The sequence below is a fragment of the Acinonyx jubatus genome, chromosome A1 (assembly GCF_027475565.1).
Source record: "Acinonyx jubatus isolate Ajub_Pintada_27869175 chromosome A1, VMU_Ajub_asm_v1.0, whole genome shotgun sequence".
NCBI classification, from domain to species: Eukaryota; Metazoa; Chordata; class Mammalia; order Carnivora; family Felidae; genus Acinonyx; species Acinonyx jubatus.
Genome location: NC_069380.1, coordinates 102,309,521 through 102,330,207, shown reverse-complemented (window position 1 = coordinate 102,330,207; position 20,687 = coordinate 102,309,521). Strand labels below are relative to the sequence as shown.

Below are 20,687 nucleotides of genomic sequence, written 5' to 3'. Positions count from 1 at the left end.
GTCTCCAACATGGTTCCTGTATCCAGAACCTTCCCACTATAATTTATCATCCATACTGCCACCACGGCTTTTTTTCTAAAACATAGATTTGATTGTATAATTTCCTTACTTGAAAGTCTTGGGAGGATCTATTTACCCTCCTTAGATTTTTTTTTTTCATTTTTTTTTCAACATTTTTATTTATTTTTGGGACAGAGAGAGACAGAGCACGAACGGGGGAGGGGCAGAGAGAGAGGAAGACACAGAATCGGAAACAGGCTCCAGGCTCTGAGCCATCAGCCCAGAGCCCGACGTGGGGCTCGAACTCACGGACCGCGAGATCGTGACCTGGCTGAAGTTGGACGCTTAACCGACTGCGCCACCCAGGCGCCCCAACCTGCTTAGATTTTAAGGTTAGACTCCTCAGAAAGATATTCCCTGCCTCAATCTATCTTCCCAGCTCCCACCTCTCCCTGCTTAAGCCACCTATTTTCCAGTCACACTGAAACTACGCAATTGCTTCTGCATGAGCAATTGGGAATTAAATGTCTGAATCCTGCCAGTAGAGTACCATTTCACCACATGTGTGTGGTCACAGCCGGAGATGAATTCATACCAGATCCCCGAAGCCTGAAGGCTGTGTGCATTCTGGTTGTTATTTGATGATTCAGATTCACACTGCCAGACCTTTGTAAAGCCTGAGTTTTACCTGATAGATTCCAGAAAAAATGCCTTAGGGAACACTGGCCTTTTCTATTTCCAAATAAAATCTGAAACCACTTCCTGCTGGAAAATGTGAACCTGATCCTGATGGTTTTTATTTATTTCTCCATGTCATCATTTAGGTCAAGACAATGATGTTGAGAAAACATTTATTATTCCTGAAATCAAATCCTAGAAAAAAAGTATTGACAGATGATATTTTAATTGGTTTGGCCTCTCTGGTGATTAAATAATCGTGAAACCTCTTCTGTTTAACAACGGCTTGGAGTCCTTTGTATTCTTGCCTCGAAGCGGAGCAGTTTCTAGCTGGTAACACTGTGATTGATTTTTCCATATCAAATACAATGTTACGGTCTATTGTTTCCATAGCAAACATATAGCATCTGTCTTCAAATTCAGACTGTGGTCCTGCACTAGCCAGTATTACTTTATATGACCACATCCTTCCATTACAAGTATGAGTGGATTAATATCGATTTTTTCCCCTCTTGTCCAAGACTGAAGGTCTATCTTAACAGAAATAATTTACACAGCTGGCATATAAGGATATGCTTACTCCTCCTTACTTTCATGGTAAAGATTATTGCTTCGTCTGAAAATCAGATTCTGCTATTTTTAACCCATAAATAGGTTGAAAAGGGCAACATGCTTTGTAGCTCCAGCCATTTATGTTGCCGTATGTTTCCAATAACATCTTGGAGCTTTTAGAAAACTTTGACCTTTTCTTCTGTTCAAAACTGTAGAAAAACCGCAAGGAGCTGGCAAAACCATGTATCACCCTGACTTGAATGCAGTATGATTTAGCTAAACACCAAGAATTCTAAAGTGTGCGTGTAACCCATTTTATAACTTTAAATTATTCCTCTTAAGCCAGAAATTGACAACAGAATCTCTCTGCTTCATCCAATTATAATTCACGAAATTTCCGCCCACCCCAGCCCCAAAATACACTCATCCCCATCTTTGTCCTGTTGCTCAAGAACATTTCCTTGCCTCAAATGCCCTCACTCTCCTCTATCGCTACACTAAACTTACCCACACTTCACAACTTAGATCAGATTTTGACTTACTCTCTGGAGCTCAGTGAAACTGTTCTGGTCCTTGGTGGTTTTTCCTTTTATATTCTTCTAATGGTAAAGTAAGCACCGTAAACATGAAGTTTTAATGACATCATCTCTTGTGTATACCTGATATGGTCCTGGATGTCACCCAAGGTATAATCAGCTTATAGGTGAAATGTATGTGAAAGAGTCAAACTACGGAGCCCTGCAAATGTTAGTTGTATCTGAATTTGTACTCTTTTAGTTCCTTGGTATCTCACCTAGCAGCAGGTGAGGCTAGTGTTAACCGGTAGCTGCAAATTCCACCATGGCGGAGTTTCTTGTTCCAATACTAGCAATGTGAACAAAGACCGAATTAAGAAATTAAAGAATCTGAGTTCCAGGCCTGGTTTCACCACTATCAAATTGTATCACCTTGAGCAAGGTAATTGCCATTTTGGGATTCAGATTCTTTGCTTAAAAATGATGTGGCCATGACTGATGAGACCACAAAGAACTGCTTTTTCTTTTATACGCTCAGTCCCAAAATCCATGTGATGGATTCTGCGCTAAATTCTGTGCCATGCATGACCCTGCCTCCATTTTTTGTAGGTGATGGGAGTAGAGTGTTCCTGACTCAAGCTGAGCCAATCAAGCTCTTGCTTTGAAGAGGGAGATTTTTCTCTTTCTTGGTGTGTATACCTATTTTACTGAAGTATATTTTTCAGCAATGTCCTGACAAAGAATTCCTTGTATGTTTAAGTGCACCTTTAGTCTACCTTCACACTTGATTGAAAGGTTGGCATAGAATCGTAGGACAAAAAGAATTTTCTCTCAAACTTTTGAAAGCACAGCTCAACTATCATCTAGCTTTGGTGTTGCTGTTGAGAACCTGACTCCCTTTTCTTTGTGTATTTTTTTGCTGTTACTTTTTTATTAATGCAATTTTCTTCTGACTCTCTGAGGACATTTATTATAGCTTAAAAGAAAATTAAACTTGTTGAACCTCTTGAATTTGGGGAAGGTATTTATATTTGTGTCTTCGTCAAACCTGGGAAAATTTTGGTTATCATTTCTTTAAATAATTTCTCTGACCCTTTCTCTCACATCTTTCCGGGACTCTCACAGTGCTTGTGTTGGTCTCCTTGATAGTATCCTACACGTCCCTTAGGCTCTATTCACTTTTCTTAAATCTTGTCCTTTCTGTTCCTCAGATTCAATAATTTTAATTCTCCTATCTTCACATTCACTGATTCTTTCTTCGGCCTGCTTAAATCGGCCTTTGAATCCCTTTAGTAAAATTTTTATTTCAGTTATTGTATTTTGTAGTTCTAGAATTTCCTGTTTCTTTTTTCTCACTCTTTATTGATACTTCAGTTTTGTTCCTTCATCATTTTCTTTGCTCTCCCCACATCTTTCTTTAGTTCTCTGAAGATCTTTATAGTAGTTATTATAAAGTCTTCTTACAGCAGGTCCTCTCTCTGGTATGGATGATTTCCTTTGGTTTATTTTTTTCCTTTGAATGGGCCATACTTTCCCATCTCTTTGTATATCTTTTGTTTGTTTGTTTTCATTTTGCCTTTTGGTCAATAACTGGACATTTGCATCTAATCATGTGGTTATCTCTGATAATCAGATTCTTCCCTGGGTCTTGATGATTTGTTTGTTGATTGTTTTTCTCTTTGTTTTGAATCCGTCTGAGGTGCAAACTTCAGGTCTTCTCTTTTTTTCTGACACTGTGCCTTTCCCAGACTATGCACAGTGATCTTTTGATTTCCAGTTTATGCAATCGCTTTTCAATGTCCTAGTCATTAATATCTGGCTTCTAAGATGAGGAGAAGAAAAATGAAGGGGTGGGGGGAGGTGCCACCAATTTACATCTCCTAGAACTTGCTTCAGCCCAAGGGTTTGGGGAGCGGAGTGAACACAGGCCAAGTTGCCTGCCACAGGACTGGTGGTGGATAGGTAACCACTCCTGAGCTGAGGCCGAAATTAACTGCAGTTTGTCCCTTAAGCTTTGCCTTCACAGTTGCAAGGCATCTATGGACTCCAGAGTTCTAAAATAGTTGCATTAGGTAGATTCTGCCGGTGCACTTGTTGTCTAGGTGGGGAGACAGGTTCCTGGTATTTTCTACCCTACTATTTTCTCAGAATTCTCTCTGTAAAATAATATGTACACATTTATTTAATTCTTATTTTCAGCCACATGCCAAAACCTCTTTGTAAGGTACATGCTCAGCCTGAATCTCAAGCTTCCCATTTTCACATTCTATAATCTCATGGGGCTCCAGCCTGTGGACCATGAAATCATGACCTGAGCTGAAATCAAGTCAGATGCCTCACTGACTAAGCCACCCAGGTGCCCCTCAACTACTTTTAATGTAGGTTTTCAAATATTCTGTTTTCAGCTCAGTCATTAGACTGAGTTCAAAGTGCTAAGCTTTTCAGCAGTATTTAGGGAAAATTGGGTCATTTATAGTCCATGTTCTCCTTTTCCTGGTGCTAAAATTTTAGTTTCTTCCTCTGTGCTAAGATAGTTATCACCCCACCATTTGCTTCCCATTTTCCAAAAATTGGTTCAAATAAACTCATCTTCCATTTTCCTCTCTATTATTTCTCTGTCCTTGTTAACTTATAATGTGGTTATGCCATTTTTTAATTATTATGCTACTCTTACTTGGTTTTGTGGGGTAAGAAAGGATGTGATTCCTTTGCAACATTAAGCCAGAAGTAGGATTCAGGAATATAGATAATTATTAATAAGCTTCCTAGCTGATCTCATTTCACACTTGTTTAAAAAAAATTGCTTCAGAGGAGAAACAGATGTGAATTGGGAAATACTGGTTCAGAGAAAAAAGTGGGCATGAAAACAAAATTTTATTTCCTGAAATAAGTGCTTGTGTAGAGGTGTATATGTTACTATGGGAGCAAATGATGTTGAGGGGAGACTAGCTAAGATTTGGGAATGGATTTTTCCTCAGGAGGTAAGATCTCAAGGGCAGATACAGTTCAGCCAAGGAAAAAGTCCAGCGAGAAGACTGAAGAGAGGAAGTAGTTCATTACCGGTTGGAGCTATACAACTCATTAGAGAAATGTAACCATGTTTGGTATGGATGAGGCATGGATGGGGTTGGCCGTGAGGAGGCTGGAATGACAGTAGTGGTAACAGATGAGGTCAAAATGTAGGAGGGTTGTGGGAAGATGTTAAGCACATAAGGACAGTTACTAGCTACAGTCTGTGAGGAGATGATGGAAAGGGCCAGGAGAAAGAAAAATGTGAACCTGGACGTAGAAAGATCAATAGCCTCTTGCTATCACCATTTGTAAGGGTTGATGATGTCATAAACTAAGATGGTGCAAAGGCCTATGAGGGTGAACTCAGAAAATATTTCGGAGGAAGGACGACTAAGATTTAGTGACCAGTTATGTAAAGAGACGAAACGGGGAATAGCAACAATGGCTGTCAGGTTTCAGTTTTGAACTGAGTGGCGGTGACACCATGCATTCCAAAAGAGAAACACAGAGTTTTAAGAGGAGTGGCAGAGAGCTAGTGGAGATCATATTTGGGTGTTGATTTTTATGACATGAGGTATCTAGTAGAAATGTTGAGTCATCAGTTTGGATTAGAAATTTAGGAGAGAGTTTGGGATGGAGGGAAAAGAGGTGGTGGTTATTCATTTATATGTCATAGTTGGAGAGTAGAAATTTCCCTGGAGAGATTATAAAATCAGAGTAATAGCAGCTACCAGCTATTAAATATTTATTATGTGGTGTTCATAGTTGTGAGTGTTTAATGCTAACAACAACCTTACAAGAAAGCTACTTCCCATTTTTTTTTACAGAGAAAGCAAGAGCCAAAAGGATGAGCTGCTTTCTGTGGGTCCCCTAATAAACATGTGAGGGAGCCACGATGCAAACACAGATTTTCTTTAATTCTAGAATATAATCTCCATCCATGTTTCTCTCCTCAAGGCTAAAAGTAGTTGAGTTGAAGACAAAATTCATTCAAGGAGCAAGCACCTGGAAGTAATCCTTGAAAGTTAATGATAAGTAGCAGCTCTCCTGGTAGAGAAAAAGCAAAAGAATGTAGGGTTGTGGACTTTAATAGAAAAAAGAAATTCAGGGAAACAGTTAACAGTGGCAAACACCACAGGAAGTTCACATAAGACAACAGAAAATTATCTGTTGGATTTGTCCACAAATAGGCCTTAGCTGACTTTGGTGGGAGTGGAGTCTGTGGTGTGCTAGAAGCTGAAGCACATCACTGTAAACTGTTAAATAAAAGAGTGAGGACCTAGAAACAATTAAGTCAAGATGTCAGGCTGTGAAGGTGATGTGAGATGAAGGGTTCTTGTTAGGTGTAGCATATGGGAGAAGGATAATATGAAAGAGACTAGAGCACGTCTAGATGTTAATGGTAAAGAGTAAGCAACCAACAGTGAATTTGAAAAGAAATGGCCTAATTTATAAACTAATGTTGCCGAAGGATTCCACCATAGCCCTGGAGTAGAATTTTATCCATAGACTTTTACGATTGGGAAAAAAACAATTTTTTTTTCCGGTTATAAATGTAAGTCTGCCTTCTTAAAATTTAAATACGAACATGTAGAAATTAGAACCTTAAAGTGTCCCTCAGGGTGTCTCTGAGTGGCTAGAAGGTTGAACAACTGACTCTTGATTTCAGCTGAGGTCATGATCTCATGATGGTGATATTGAGCCCCACGTTGGGCTCCATGCTGACAGTGCTGAGCCTGCTTGGGACTCTCTCTCTCCCTCTCCCTCTGCCCTTCCCCTGCTCACATACTCTCTCACTCTCTCATAAATAAATAAATAAATAAATAAATAAATAAATAAATAAATAAATAAATAAAGTACCCCTCAATTTCCAACCTTAACCCAGGAAAACTGCCTTTGAAAGTTGTTTATATTTTCAGCAACTATGGAACTATAATGTTAATACTGGTATATGAAAAGATTTTTCACCTTTGAATGATGTATCACAGACAGACTTCTCTTTGTTAAGACCAAAGAGCAGTGTCAGACTTTTAAAGTCTTTATAATATTAATAATCTTCACAATACTCGTTGTACTCCATTGTAGGATATTGTGTTAGTTCATTTGGGCTGCTATAACAAAAATATCATAGACTACCCAGGCTTAAAGAATAGAAATTTATTTCTTGCAGTTCTGGGGGCTGGAAGTCCAAGGACAAGTTGCCGGCCATCTGGTGAATGGCCACTTCCTGGCTCATAGACAGTTGTTTCCTCGGTTTCCTTATATAGCAATAGAAACAAGGGAGCTCTCTCTGGCCTCTTGTCCTAAACGTTCCAACACCATCCATGAGGACTCTACCCTCTTGACATAATCATCTCCCAAAGGCCTCATCTCCATTTACCATCCCCATGGGGATGAGGTTTCTCAATGAATAAATTTTGGGTGGACACAAACGTTCAGTCTACAGTAGATACAATAAAACTTTGGGTTACAAGTAACCTGTTCTGTGAGTGTTCCACAAGACAAGCAAACATTTTTAATACATTTTAACTTGATAAATGACTGGTGTCTTGCAATATGAGTCATATGTGATGGCAAATGTCACATGATCACTACTGAGCCAATGGTTCTTGAAGTTCACTTTGGTATACAAGTGCTTTGGATTATAAGCATGCTTCTGGAACAAATTACACTTGCAAAACAAGCGAGCATATTTTACTCTATGTTTAACTCACTTTGTATTTTATTTAACTCTATTTAAGTCTATATTTTACTTTATATTTAACTAATTGTGTATTAAAGGACATGCAGAAAGGTTTTAATATTTGCTACTAAAAAACATAATAATTGTATTATAGTATGATCCTTTTTTTTCTTGGAATACCTTTCTAAAAGTATAACAGCTGGGTGAAAGAACAAGAAGTTAGTTCTCGTTAACACATTGATAAATAAGTCTAATCTCTATTCTCACCATTAGGACATGAGTCAGGAGGATTTCCTCCAAAGGAATGGGTGGGTGAGAATGAAAGGAGACTGTAAATGAAGACCTGATTTTATAAATTGGACAAAGAAAACTGAGGGACCGTCCTGTCCACCTCTTACCCTCCCTTCACCCTACTGCTATACTTTCTAATTTCTCTAAAGTAGAGGCAGAGCTTTGTGCTTACAGTAGAGATGGAAGAGATGCCATAGGGATTTGAGGAGAATGGAGATTGTTTGAAAAAGCCAGTACAAGGAAAGAAAGAGAGTTGAGTGTGGAAACTGAAGGAAATCTGGTAGCAGTGAGACCCAATTGGATGTCAAAGGCCATCAAATTGTACTCATGGTAATCTATCAGATCATGTGATATTTTTTCCAGCAATCCTGGTGTCAGTGCAGAGAATGTAGTTGAAGGATTCACCCGGGCTGAGATTTGGCTAGTTGGGTCCAGCCAAGAGACAGAGAGGTAAGAAAGGGTAAACTGACATGGGATCCAGGCTGGATAAAAAAATAAGGGAAGACTCTCAGAAGGGAGTATATAGATTTAGAAATCATAGAGTACTAACTGCCTGGCAGTGTTCCAACTGTATGCATTTATACTGTTTTCACTGGCAGTATCTTTAGTATATTGTTTATATATTATTGCTTACACATGTACTTCTGTTTATAGAGCCATGCTTTAAGATGTGTCCATACCAAACTGCAAATAATCAATTTACCGAATGACTTTTGGATCATTTAGAAAGTTAGCATTTGCATTGCCCCTTTGTCCATGTGTGTTTCCATTTTTAGCCATGCGATCATGACATGCAGACATGCTCATTTGTGTCCCTGCAGCAACACAGCAGTTGAAGGTTGGCCAACCTACGAGAAAAATGCTTGTTACAGCCATACTACTAAAGCTAATCAGTTTTATTATAGAATTTAAAATAATGGAAATTATATTGCTCTAATAAGTTTATATGATCAGATTCTTGTAAATGTCTTTGAGGGTCATCAACAAGCACTGCTTTTATAAACTGACATAACAGAACTTTCTTCTGATAAAATGTAGTTCAGGAACACCTGGGTGGCTCATTCGGTTAAGTGTCCGACTCAATTTTGGCTCATATGACGATCTCACGATTTGTGAGATAGAGCTTCACATTGGGCTCTGTACTGACAGCGTGGAGCCTGCTTGGGGGTCGGTCTCTCTCTCTTTCTCTCTCTTCCCCCTCCCCGCTCATGCTATCTCTCTCTCAGAATAAAGAAATAAACATTAAAAAAAATGTAGCTCATAATATCTAGTGTTTCATGAACTCCTTAAATTTCTATGTGTAGCAAAATGGTTTGAAGTTATACATTACTTTGCTTCAGTAGGTACAATTCTTAGGAGTTCCAAAGTCTTCTTGATTGCTTTCTTAAAAAAATTTGAAAACTAGTAAGACTTTATAATATAATCCAGTTTGGCGTACCTAAACTTGACTCTGCTTGAACTTAGCATTGGCTCACACTTTTACGAATTATCCAGCTAATACAAAATTAAGAAGGTGATATTAAAGTCCTCATCATGTCCTTTAAGGCATAAATTTTCAAAATAAATTCCTTTCTTCTCCCTTTGTGTTAAAACTCAGTTGCTCTAATTCACGTATCTGAGAATTTAAAGTGAATTCGTTAATCCTTTTTATTCTTGGAAAATATTATCTAAAGATTTTGTGTGTTTGTCACTGGTGTTAATGTATAGTTACTTCATACAGAGGACATGAAATATACTTTTGAGTATCCTTGGTGAGAGATTTTTTTCAAAATGCTTTTTTTTTCCCTTTTAATAAGTATCAATCAACTACCTAAATACCGTGTAAAACTCTGTAAGATGTGGGGAGCGGAATATTGTCCTTGGCTGTACTGATCCCTTTCTTACCTGTGTTTATAGTCTAGGATGTCTAAAGTGATGTTAGGTGGGATCCTATGTTGTTAAATCAAGACATTCTGTGACCTCTTGGACAGTTCTGTCGGCTGGGCTACTGTGGGCAGAGAAGGAAAACTCATATCAGAGGTATATATGAATCCTTGTTGTCTCCTAGGTGGAATAGGTTTGTTCTAAACAATTTGCCACCAAGAGGCTAGTTAGTCTCCTCAAGGGATGGAACTACATCAAAGGTTCAGTGTTGATCTCCTGCTGATATGCAAGACGTTCGACAGTGGCAGCAGCTACATCAGCATTGATGAGTGGTGCCCACTATCCTGGGTATGTGTATAGCCTCCACCTCTGCCGTTATGATTTTTGTCTTCAAGAACTCTTGTGCCAACACTGGGGTGGCTGATATCCACTGGAGGAGTCCTCCATTATACAGAGCCTTCTTTGGGTGGATGTCCCCTGGTGAGAAGAGACTTGGCAGGACACACAGGGCTGCACTTAGCTTCTGTTCCCATAGATGCACTCATATTCTTCTTACCCGTACTCCTTGCCTTATCTTTACAATCTTGTTCCTTTCAGGCCCCGACCGAGCGATTTGCCACTGTCTTTGCGTCTACGCCTATCTTCACCTCAGACCAGTTCTCCCTCTACATCAAGTCACTGAATAGGTATGTGGCTCCAAGCTCTGTCTACTGGGATAAGTCATGTGAGAAACGACTGTCCCATGTAAAGAGGATACATTTATCTTGTTCTGAAGGACTTTTCTCTTTCACCTCTTCGTGATTCTTGCTTCACCAATACCCTTGCTTGGAGCATACATTGTCAGTGTCCTATGCCTACTGCTTCCATATGGGTAATAAAGTGTCATGGAAAACACCTGGGACTTTGCCTAAATGTAGGTAGATAGACAATGCTGCGGGGTTACCATTAACACTCCTGACAGTAGCTCTCATCCAATGACTGCATGTGTTCATGCATAAATAGCCCATCTTCCTCACCCCTACGCTGGGATAACTTTGAGGCACTTTCTATACAGAATTCTACAAACTAGAGTGTACCTGAGCCTCAAGTGGCTCCGATGATAGCGTGCTCAATAAGACTCTCCGATTGGCTTCTTTGTCTTACTTTGTATCTCCCTACTGGTGGATTATAAGATCACCTTCCAGATAGATAACTTGCTTAAACTCCTTGGCTGAGGGTCAGTGACATGGGTCCCAACTTTGGAAAGTTGATTCTAGAAAGCTGTCTTACAGAATAGGATTCTAGAACTGAATTAATTGCAAGCCAGGACACTGCTAGTATTAAGTGGTAGGAGGAGAGAGCCTGTGGTCCTGGAGCATGAACATCTCTGTAGTGGTGTGACATGGGGTATAAGTGAAGGGGGTGCACTGATGTATGCAATAGCTCTAGAGCTTGATTCTTGACAATATGGCTTTTGTTAATGGACACAGGTGTTCTAATGGAAGAATACAGATCAGCCAACTGTCAGCTCCGATTACAACGTGAAAACTTAAAAGTGATCTATGGCAGTATTTACAAAGACCTTTATTGACTATAGCCAAAGGGTAGGCTGAAAATCTGCCCTCAGATTTGATTGTGAGAGTTCTAGATTTAAAAAGGGTGCTGATATTACAGCTTTTGTGAAAAAAGGTAGGGACCAAATACGAAGGTGTTGAGATTCTGAGGCTGGAGTTGGCGACATGAAGAGAGGATGCATTTAAAAAAGTATGAAATCTTCTGATTCCCCTAAACCCTCTGTGCTGGTAAAAGTGGCCTTTTCTTGATAGAGGACACCTGTCCCCCACTGCCTAGTGATTTTGCAAAGCTCTCACCTGAATCAAATACTTTGTAATATGGCCCTTGTCTTCTCAAGAGATGTCCCCATCTCTCCTCTTTGCTTTTAAAGCCGTAAGAACAATCATGCTTCAGAAGTGTTCAAGCACGGGAGAACTGTCCCGAATACTCAAAGGAAGGGATTATTCAGCCTGAGAGAACTGGATATATAATTTATAATGGCAGAAGCAGCTAAAAATGCCAGGGGAGAATCTTGAGAGTGCTGGGGCCCGGAAGGTGGGATATGAGACCAAACTGTCGAGTTTGCTGATGTGGCAACATTGTCTGGATTTAACATTATGGAAGGATCGTTGGAGCCAGTGATAATATCCTGCTAGAAGACCCTGTGGTGTTTAAACCACTGATGGCCTAGAGTAAAAGAGGTAGGACTGTTCGAATGTCTTGACATAGTAATAAAGAGGAACCTAAAATGCTTGGACAGCAGGACATGCACGGCTGGATTTACTACATAAGTCCAATGACCTGACAGCTGCCTATAATCCCCAGGCAGGCTGCAAGGACACTGTTACCTGTAAAATGTTCAAGAATTCACTAGTAAATAGGTACCAGAATGGTTGGGAAGTTCAGTGGTAGATGTCTTCTATAGGCCATAGATGATAGCAAGAGATGCTGCTATGAAATGAGGCTCCCCAATATTCATATAAAATACTAAAGGATTCTGGAATAGCATAGACCAACTGGTGGTTTTTAGCCATCAGAGGCAAACTGGAAATTATAACCATAATAATGATACTTATCATAACAGTGATTCTCTGTCCACTGGGAAGATTTCCGTTCTCCTTGTCTCAGAGATGGCCCTGAGTGGGGCTGTAATGTGAATTGTCCGTTGTAAAATATTTTTTATTTATTTTTTTAAATATAAATCAAAGTTAACATATAGTGTAATAATGGTTTCAGGAGTAGAATTTGGCGATTCATCACTTAAATACAACACCCAGTGCTCCTCTCAACAAGTGCCCTCCTCACTGCCCATCACCTGTTTAGCCCATCACCCCACCCGACATGGCTCCAGCAACCCTCAGTCTTTGCTAGCAACTTTAAGATCAATGTCAGGTCCAAGAGAATGAGCTTTGTGCGGTATTGAGGAGTAAAGAGGGCCTCAGAGAGAATAGAATCTTATCGCTGAAGTACCCAGGAAAGGTATAGCCTGGAACTAGACATGAATGAACAAGTAAGAGTGAACGAAGTGACTAGATGTTATAAATAAGGAAAGATTCAGTGAGACCAAGCCTCTAAAGCTGAAGTTGTTCCCCTGGAGTCCATGACCCTGGAGATGTCTGTGGAAGGAATTCAGGTGGTCAGTGGACTTGACCTAACTTTCACTAATCTCTAATTGGAATTTACCGTTTCTTTCAATTACGACTATGGACAGTAAACAACAGTAATAATAGCACCCTATAACCAATAGAAATCACAGGTATTTTCATATAAGGTTTGTTGCAGACCTTAATATACCATTTACACTTAACCATGCTTCAGAATTGCACTGTTTTTTGACCCACCACTAGATCTTGTATTTAACACATTAATAGATCAATACATATATGCGTACATCCCAGAGTTGTTTTTGAAAAAAAGTTAAAACCAATATTGTAATGTTTGATTTCCTTTGTTATCCTATGTACATTATTTTAAAAAGGTATTTCGAGAGGGGATCCACAGCCTTTCATAGGCTTTCAAAGTCGTTTGCTAGGGCTGCTGTAACCAAGTATCACAAACTTGGTGGCTTAAACAGCAGAAATTTATTATCTCCGTTCTGGAGGCTAGAAGTCCAACATCAAGGTGTTGGAAAGGCTGATTTCTATTGCAGACTGTAAGGGAGATTGTTCCATGCCTGTCTCTTAGCTTCTCCTGGTTCCCTGGCAATCTTTAGCCTTCCTTGACTTCTAGATGAACCTCTCCAATCTCTGTCTTCATCCTCATGTGGTGTTTTTCCTGTGTGCATGTCTGTCTCCAAATTTCCCCTTTTTATACTCTAGTCATTTTGGATTAGAACCCGCTGTAATGACCTCGTCTTCATCACCTCTGTAAAGATGGTATCTCCAAAAAAGGTCACATTCTGATATCCTGGAGCTTAGGACTTCACCATACATCTTTGCAGGGACAGAATTCAGCCCCTAACACTTCCAAAGTGTCTACGGCACACGAAAAGATAAGGGCACTGCTTTAAAGTTGGGTGGGTCCCGAAGAGCCTGATAATATTTCAGGTTTAGCCGGGCTGGTAAAATAGGGACCATGCCTTAAAGTTTACCCAGCCTGTATAGAGTTTGTTTGCTGGTATTTCCTCATGCAGGCAAACTACTTGTATACTTTAAAATGGCTGACTTCCTAGTAAAGCCTGGGGGAGAAGAGTGATACCACCAGAGAAGAGAAAGAGCCAAGACTATAAATTCCCGGGGCCCAGTGTCAGGAGGGGAAATCCCGTCTAATCGCCCCAGGTGGTGGCAGCTGAGTAAATTACCTAGCAAGCATCTGTAACGCATTACATTGCAATTATCCCCGAAGAGTTCTGAGGGCTTGTAAGCAGCTGAAGATAAAAGGCAACCCTGCTAGAGGAAGAGCTGCTTCCTTTGCCATTTTCCAGTGTTTGAGGAAATACACCTCATAGGACAGCCGTCTCTTTCAGTAAGCCTTAAAGTCCAAATAATCCCCTAGTTATGCAAGGGTCTTGTGTCTGAATATACTGCCTACACATGCGTACGACGTGCAAAGAAATTGCACGGGGAAAACTAATATAATGAATCTTAGGAAATAAATATGATATGCCCTCCTGGAATGAAATCCACCAAGAATTTCCACAGTACATATTATGATTGCCTATTTAAATCTTGACAGCAAAATATATAAAGAGCAAACAAACATTTATTAAGTGCTTATTAAGTGCCAGAAAGTATACTGCAAATTTTTTTTTTTACAAGAGATCATCTCATTTAATCTCCAGTTCTAAAAGGCAGGAACCATCATTCACCCCAGTTTACAGATGGGGAAGATGAGAATCAGAAGGCATAAATAGCTAGCACACTAAGTGTTTTCACTGTTAGTAACCGATGGAGCCAGATATTTTATACTCATTCTTAAATTTCCTCATCCTTTCCAGTATACGCAAATAGATATTATGATTATTATAATAAACTCTTCCAGTAATAGAAGTCAGTACCTTAATTTTTTTTTTCTACAGACTCAGAAAACCTTTTCGTAAGTGTTGTTATTTATATTAAAGGCTCAAACTTAACAAATACAACCATTTACCCAATGCAACATTGAGGTAAAGAAAAAAAGGTAATGGTAGCCCTAATTACCTAGTGTGTTTGCTACAGAGGAGGAAGTAGTGAGGTACACAGGTGCGTATCTATACAAGTAGAAAAGTTGTAGTTCTTATTTGCCTGGTATTTTTTATGAGCAAACCGCTTAAGAGAAATAAACACCACATGATCTACCAACAATGTACGCTTGGACTATAGCTTCCAGCCTGAGACAAGATGTTTCTCAAATCGTGTGCAAGTCAGGTATTTATCAAGCTTCCTTCCTTTCCTTCCAGGAACATCATTTTCTCATTACAAGGGCAAACAAATGTATTGTCTCATGCATTTCTCCTCAGGATTTTGTCACTCCTGGCTACCTTCTCTGGTCCACGTGGCACTGGTCTGGAGAGGATGGAGTAAAACAGGCAGTGAGGTACTTGTGAATGATTAACAACCAGCTGTCTGGAGGATGCAGGCTCACATTTGTGGCGGTTGCCCATTTTTGTCGTGTCGGTTTTTGACAGTGTCCAATTTCAATCTGCCAACATGGTGACTGAATTCAGAGCTCAGAAGATGTGTGCAGTAGAATACTGTTATACTGCTTACCTATCCTACAGATAAAATAGGTATGAATCGCCTCAAGATCATAAGTAATATTTCAAAAAAACCGGGCAAAATAACAAGGAAGTGATGCGTTTTGAGTGTTTTTATCTTTGCTATTAATATAATTTATTTAATCGTGAGTTTGTATAACTTCTTTTTTATACCAGCTTAAGATATAATTTACACAGCATAAAATTCAGTGTACATTTCAGTGCTTTCAGTATACTTGAAAGTTGTGCTTCCACTGTGACGATCTCACTTTAAAATATTTCGTCACCTCCAAAGAAATTCTGTGCTTGTTAACTGTCACTCTCCTTTCCTTCCTGCACATTCCTTCCTCTCCCAGTCTCTGGCAGCCACTCGTCTATCATTAGTGTCTATCGTTTTACCTATTTTGAACAATCAGGTAAATGTAATCATTAAATATCGGTTCCTATTATTGACTTGTGAAATGTGTTTTATGTGTATGTGTGTATACATGTGTGTGCATACATCTATATTTCCAATGGATGTGCCTTATATTTTCCCTTGTTCTTGCCCTAATGCACGGATTAAGAATCTTCCCGTTCAGTGTTGAATAGAAATAATGAGACCGATAATCCTTGCCGTGTTTCTGACTTAACATTAAATGTGAAGTTAGTTGTGGGGTTTGTTTTTAGTCTGTTAATATGGCGCGTTACCTTGACTAATTTGCCAATGTTAAACCAACATTGCGTGCTGTGATAAAAATCACGGTCTTGATATATTCCCTTATTTATACATTGTTGAAATATATGTGCTAAAAGTGTGTTTTGATTTCTCCTGTCTGTGTTCATGAGAGTGTTGATCCAAAGTTTTCTTATGTTTTTTTCTTTCTGATCTGGGTATCAGAATAATCACTCATGAGATGAGAATATCACTCATGAGATGAGAATATCACTCATGAGATGAGAATATCACTCATCGAGTGAGCTGAGAAGCATTTTCTTTTATTGTCTTGAAGGATTTGTGAAGAGTCCGTAGTCCTTCTTTAAGTGTTTTTAGAACTCGTCACCTAACTCACCTGGTGTCTTTGGGGAAATATTTTCAGCTCCAAATTTAATTTCCTTAATAAATATGGGATTTTCAGGTTTATCTATTTTTTCTTGAGTGAGTTTTAGTAGCTTGTTTTTTTGAAAAGTATACCCAATTTATGTAAATTGTCAAATTTAGTGGCATAAAGACCGTTAGCATGTTTCTTTATTATTATTTTAATATCTATAGGATATTTAGTTGGATCTTGCTTTTATCTGATCTGTCAGTTTTTACCTTTTCACTGGTGAACTCACACTAGTTACATTTAATATGGTCATCGAAATGGTTGGTTTTCAATCTGTAATGTTGCTATATGTGTTCTGTTTGTCCTAGGCCTTCTTTGTTCTCTTTTGCTTTTCACACCTGCTTTTGGACTGCATTTTTCTTCTGATTCCATTTTCTTTCCTTATTGACTTATTAACTCTAACTCTTGTGTGTGCATATATGTCTATGTTTGCTTTAAATTTTCTAGTGTACACATCTATCACATGTCTACAAGTAATATTACCCCCCTTCAATTGCCCTGTAAGAATATTAAAACAGTATATTGTCTTTCTACTCTCTCAGACTTTATGCTTTTGTTATTCATTTTCTTTCTACATATGCTTTAAACCCCACCATACATTTTTATAATTTTTACTTGAAATTTTTAAAAGATATTTTATTTCTTAAAAAATTTTTTTGCATTTATTTATTTTTGAGAGGCAGAGAGAGACAGCACAAGCGGGTGAGGGGCAGAGAGAGAGGGAGACACGGAATTCGAAGCAGGCTCCAGGCTCCGAGCTGTCAGCCCAGAGCCCACACCGGGCTCTAACTCATGAACCACGAGATCATGACCTGAGCTGAAGTCGGATGCTCAACCGACTGAGCCACCCAGGCACCCCAAAGATATTTTATTTTTAAAAGATATTTTAGGGATGCCTGAGTGGCTCAGTTGGTTAAATGTCCAACCCTTGATTTCAGCTCAGTTCATGATCTCATGGTTTGTGAAATTGAGCCCCGAGAATGGCTCCTCACTAGGCATGGTGCCTGCTTGGGATTCTCTCTCTTTCTCTCTCTCTTTGCCCCACCTCGACATGTGTGCAAATGTGTGTGTGTGCATGCCCACACTGTCCACCCCCCCGCAATAAACTTTAAAAATAAATAAATAAAAGATATTTTAAAACTAAGAAAAATATTTTTTTACAACCACTTACTTACCATGTCTGGTGCTCTCCCTATCAATCCACATTTCCAACTTGGTGTTATGGTTCCTTCTGCCTGATAGACTTTCTTCAATATTTATTGTAATACAAGTCTGTGTGTGATTGGTTTTATCAGGTTTTTTTTATGTCTGCAAAAATTCTTATTTCACTTTTGTTTTTGAGAGATATTATCACTGGATATAGAAGCTTATGTTGCCAAGTTTTCTTTCATTGCTCTTATGGATGTTGCTCTATGATCTTCTGACTTGTGTTGTTTCTGATGGAAGCTGGCTGTTACTCTTATCTTTGTTTCTGTGTAAGTGATGGGTTCTTAGGCGGCTTTTAAAGATTTTCCCTTTATACTAGTATGTTTTAAGCACATTAATGATGCTCTGCCCCAGTGTAGTTTTCTGTTTTCTTTATGTATCTTGTACTTCTTTACTGTGTTTCCTGGATCTGTTGGTTTAGATAGAGAGAGACAGAGAGAGAGAGAGAGAGAGGAAAAGGAAGAGGGAGAGGAGAGAGAGAGAGAGAGAGACTTTTTTTTTTAAGACGCAGAGTATGTGCATGCATTCACAAGCACGAGTAGAAGAAGGACAGAGGTAGAGAGACAAATCTTTTTTTTTTAAGTTTATTTATTTACTTATTTAGAGAGAGAGTATGCGTACAAGCAGAGGAGGGCCAGAGAGAGAGGGAAAGAGAGAGAATCCCAAGCAGGCTCTAGGCTCACAGTTCAGACCCCGACATGAGGCTCAAACTCATGAACTGTGAGATCATGATCTGAGCCGAAACCAAGAGTCAGATGCTTAACCCACTGAGCCACCCAGGCACCCTGAGAGAATCTGAAGCAGGCTTCATGCTCAGCTCAGAGCCCTCTGTGGGGCTCTACCCCATGACTCTGGGATCATGACCTGAGCCAAAATAAAGAGTTGGACACTGAACCAACTGAGTCACCCAAGCCACCTTTGGTTTATAATTTTTAACAAACTTGGAAAACTTCAGCCATTATTCCAAATATTTTATTCTATCTCAGTTTTCTCTCTTTTTCAGGATTCTACTTGTACAAGTATTAGGCTGCTTGAATTTTCTCAGAGCTCACTGACATTATGATCATTTTTTCCAATTTTTTTTCTGTTTTATTTTTAAAGTTTTTATTGCTGTTTTACATTCACTGATCTATTTTTTATGCAGTGTCTAATCTGTTCTTAATCATATACAATATATTGTATATTATATATGGAAGTTTTTTTAAAGAGGTTTAAATAATTTCTTATTTATATCATGATATTTTATGATCTCCTTAATGTATACATGATTTCTTGCTCTATATTTTTGAACATATAGAATATGTTTGTAATTATTTTAATGTCCTTGTCTGATAATTCTATCACTTGAATTGATTTATTTTTAGTCTATTCTTTCCTTTTTTACATGTTTAGTTTTTTTTTTTTTTTATTGGATATCAGGTGTTTTAGTTTTACTGTATTGGGTAATTCCTTTAAATATTCTTGAACTGTGTTCTGGGATGCAGTTAGGTTACTGAGAAACAGTTCTATTCTTTCTGGAGTTGTTTTTAAGCTTTGTTAGGTGGCTTTTATGCTAGGGCTAATTTTCCCTAGTAGTGAGACTGTAACCTTCTGGGTGTTCCCCCTGATGTGCCAAGTATTACTGAGGACTTCTTCTGTGGCTCCTGGGAGCATGACCTTCTCCTGGCCTTGTGTGATGTCTGGGACTTTTCCACCTGCTCCTTTTTAGTGTTTCTTTCCCCAGCCTCAGGTATTTTCTTATATTAATGCAGTTTTTAGGCCTCCGTAAAAGACGGCAGATAAAACTAGTGCAAATGTCTGGAACTTTCTTTGCGGTTCTCTTGACTCTGGTACTTTCTCTGAAAATTCTATCCCATAGATACTTCCCGTATTTTCAACTTTTTCTCTATTCACAGAGACCACAGAGCTCTGTTTGGGCGTCCTGTCCCTTTGCATACCTCGGACACTTTCTTCAGGCAGCAAGCTGGAGCATTGTAAGGATCCGCTCTTTCCCTTTCCTCAATGATTTTTTTGCCCTCTGTTTCCTAGGATCCACTGTCTGAAACCCACTCATGGGTATATTTGCTCTAGTTTTTCAGTTGTTCCTGTGAGAAGATATATCTGGCCTTTGTTACTCCATCATAGCTGGTACATGTATGATCTTTTGGCCATAGAGGAAGTGACCCAAATTCAAACTGGTGATTATTACTGTCACATTTATATCGTTATACCTATTTGAAAATACTTCATGGTCACTTAAGAATCTTCTGGAACATGCTCCACAACGTATTGCCCTGACTTATGGGCAATCCCTACATACGATCTTCTTGGATAAAATACATACGACACAATATTTCCAAGTAGACCACTTCTAACTTATGACTCAGCTCCACGTGCAAAAATGACCTGAAGAACTTGCAGATGGGGACTGTGGAGCTGTTCTTCGTGTTCTCCTGTCAGGGGTCAAGGTGGGCAGGACATAAGCCATCGAGAGTCCAGGAAGTCACTGATACTGAGTGCAACATTGTTACCTGGTACCTCTTGGGCGAGTGAACACAGAAGCGAGAGGTCGGCGTGTTTCCTGCCCGTGTTGGTTGTGCACAGAGTTTGCTCTGGTGTCAGTGCTTGTGGCAAAGTTGCAAGTAGAGTGAGGACAGAGTACTTTATTTCCCCATTTGTGTACCCAGTGCCATTGATATTTAAAGAACAGAAGCCTAGTACACTAGCTCAAATGTAAATGGGGTTGATAGAGCAGGAGAATATAAAGGATTCAAGGGTTAGAAATATAGGTAGGCCTCATAAGAAGTGATATAAGTCATAGGGAACATGAAGGCAACTACTTTTTAACTCTCCCTATGGCCTCATATTTTCTTACCCTGCTTGTCTCCATAACTCCATTCTGTGCTTTTCCCCCTGTGGATCATCTTCCTTTACTCATAGACATCAAGTTCCCTAGAAAAATCGTACCTTCGATCTTTGGTCTCCAGGATCTTTCAGCTCAGTTCCGTAGACTTAAGTGGCTCAGTATTTCAGGGACAGAAATTTGATTGACACAATGTGTGGCCAAGATGGTGAGGAAAATCATTTAATACAACCAGGTGCACCTGTGAGAG

The 20,687-nt window shown here is 39.2% G+C and overlaps 1 long non-coding RNA gene across 1 annotated transcript in view; it reads left to right on the top strand.

The window, feature by feature from the left end:
• The window catches only part of LOC128315021 (uncharacterized), a 187,321-nt gene that overhangs the window by 22,188 nt on the left and 144,446 nt on the right, over positions 1–20,687 (top strand). The window contains exon 3 of the long non-coding RNA XR_008297404.1: positions 10,192–10,280. This is a non-coding gene — a long non-coding RNA (uncharacterized LOC128315021). The remainder of the gene's footprint in view (positions 1–10,191; positions 10,281–20,687) is intronic.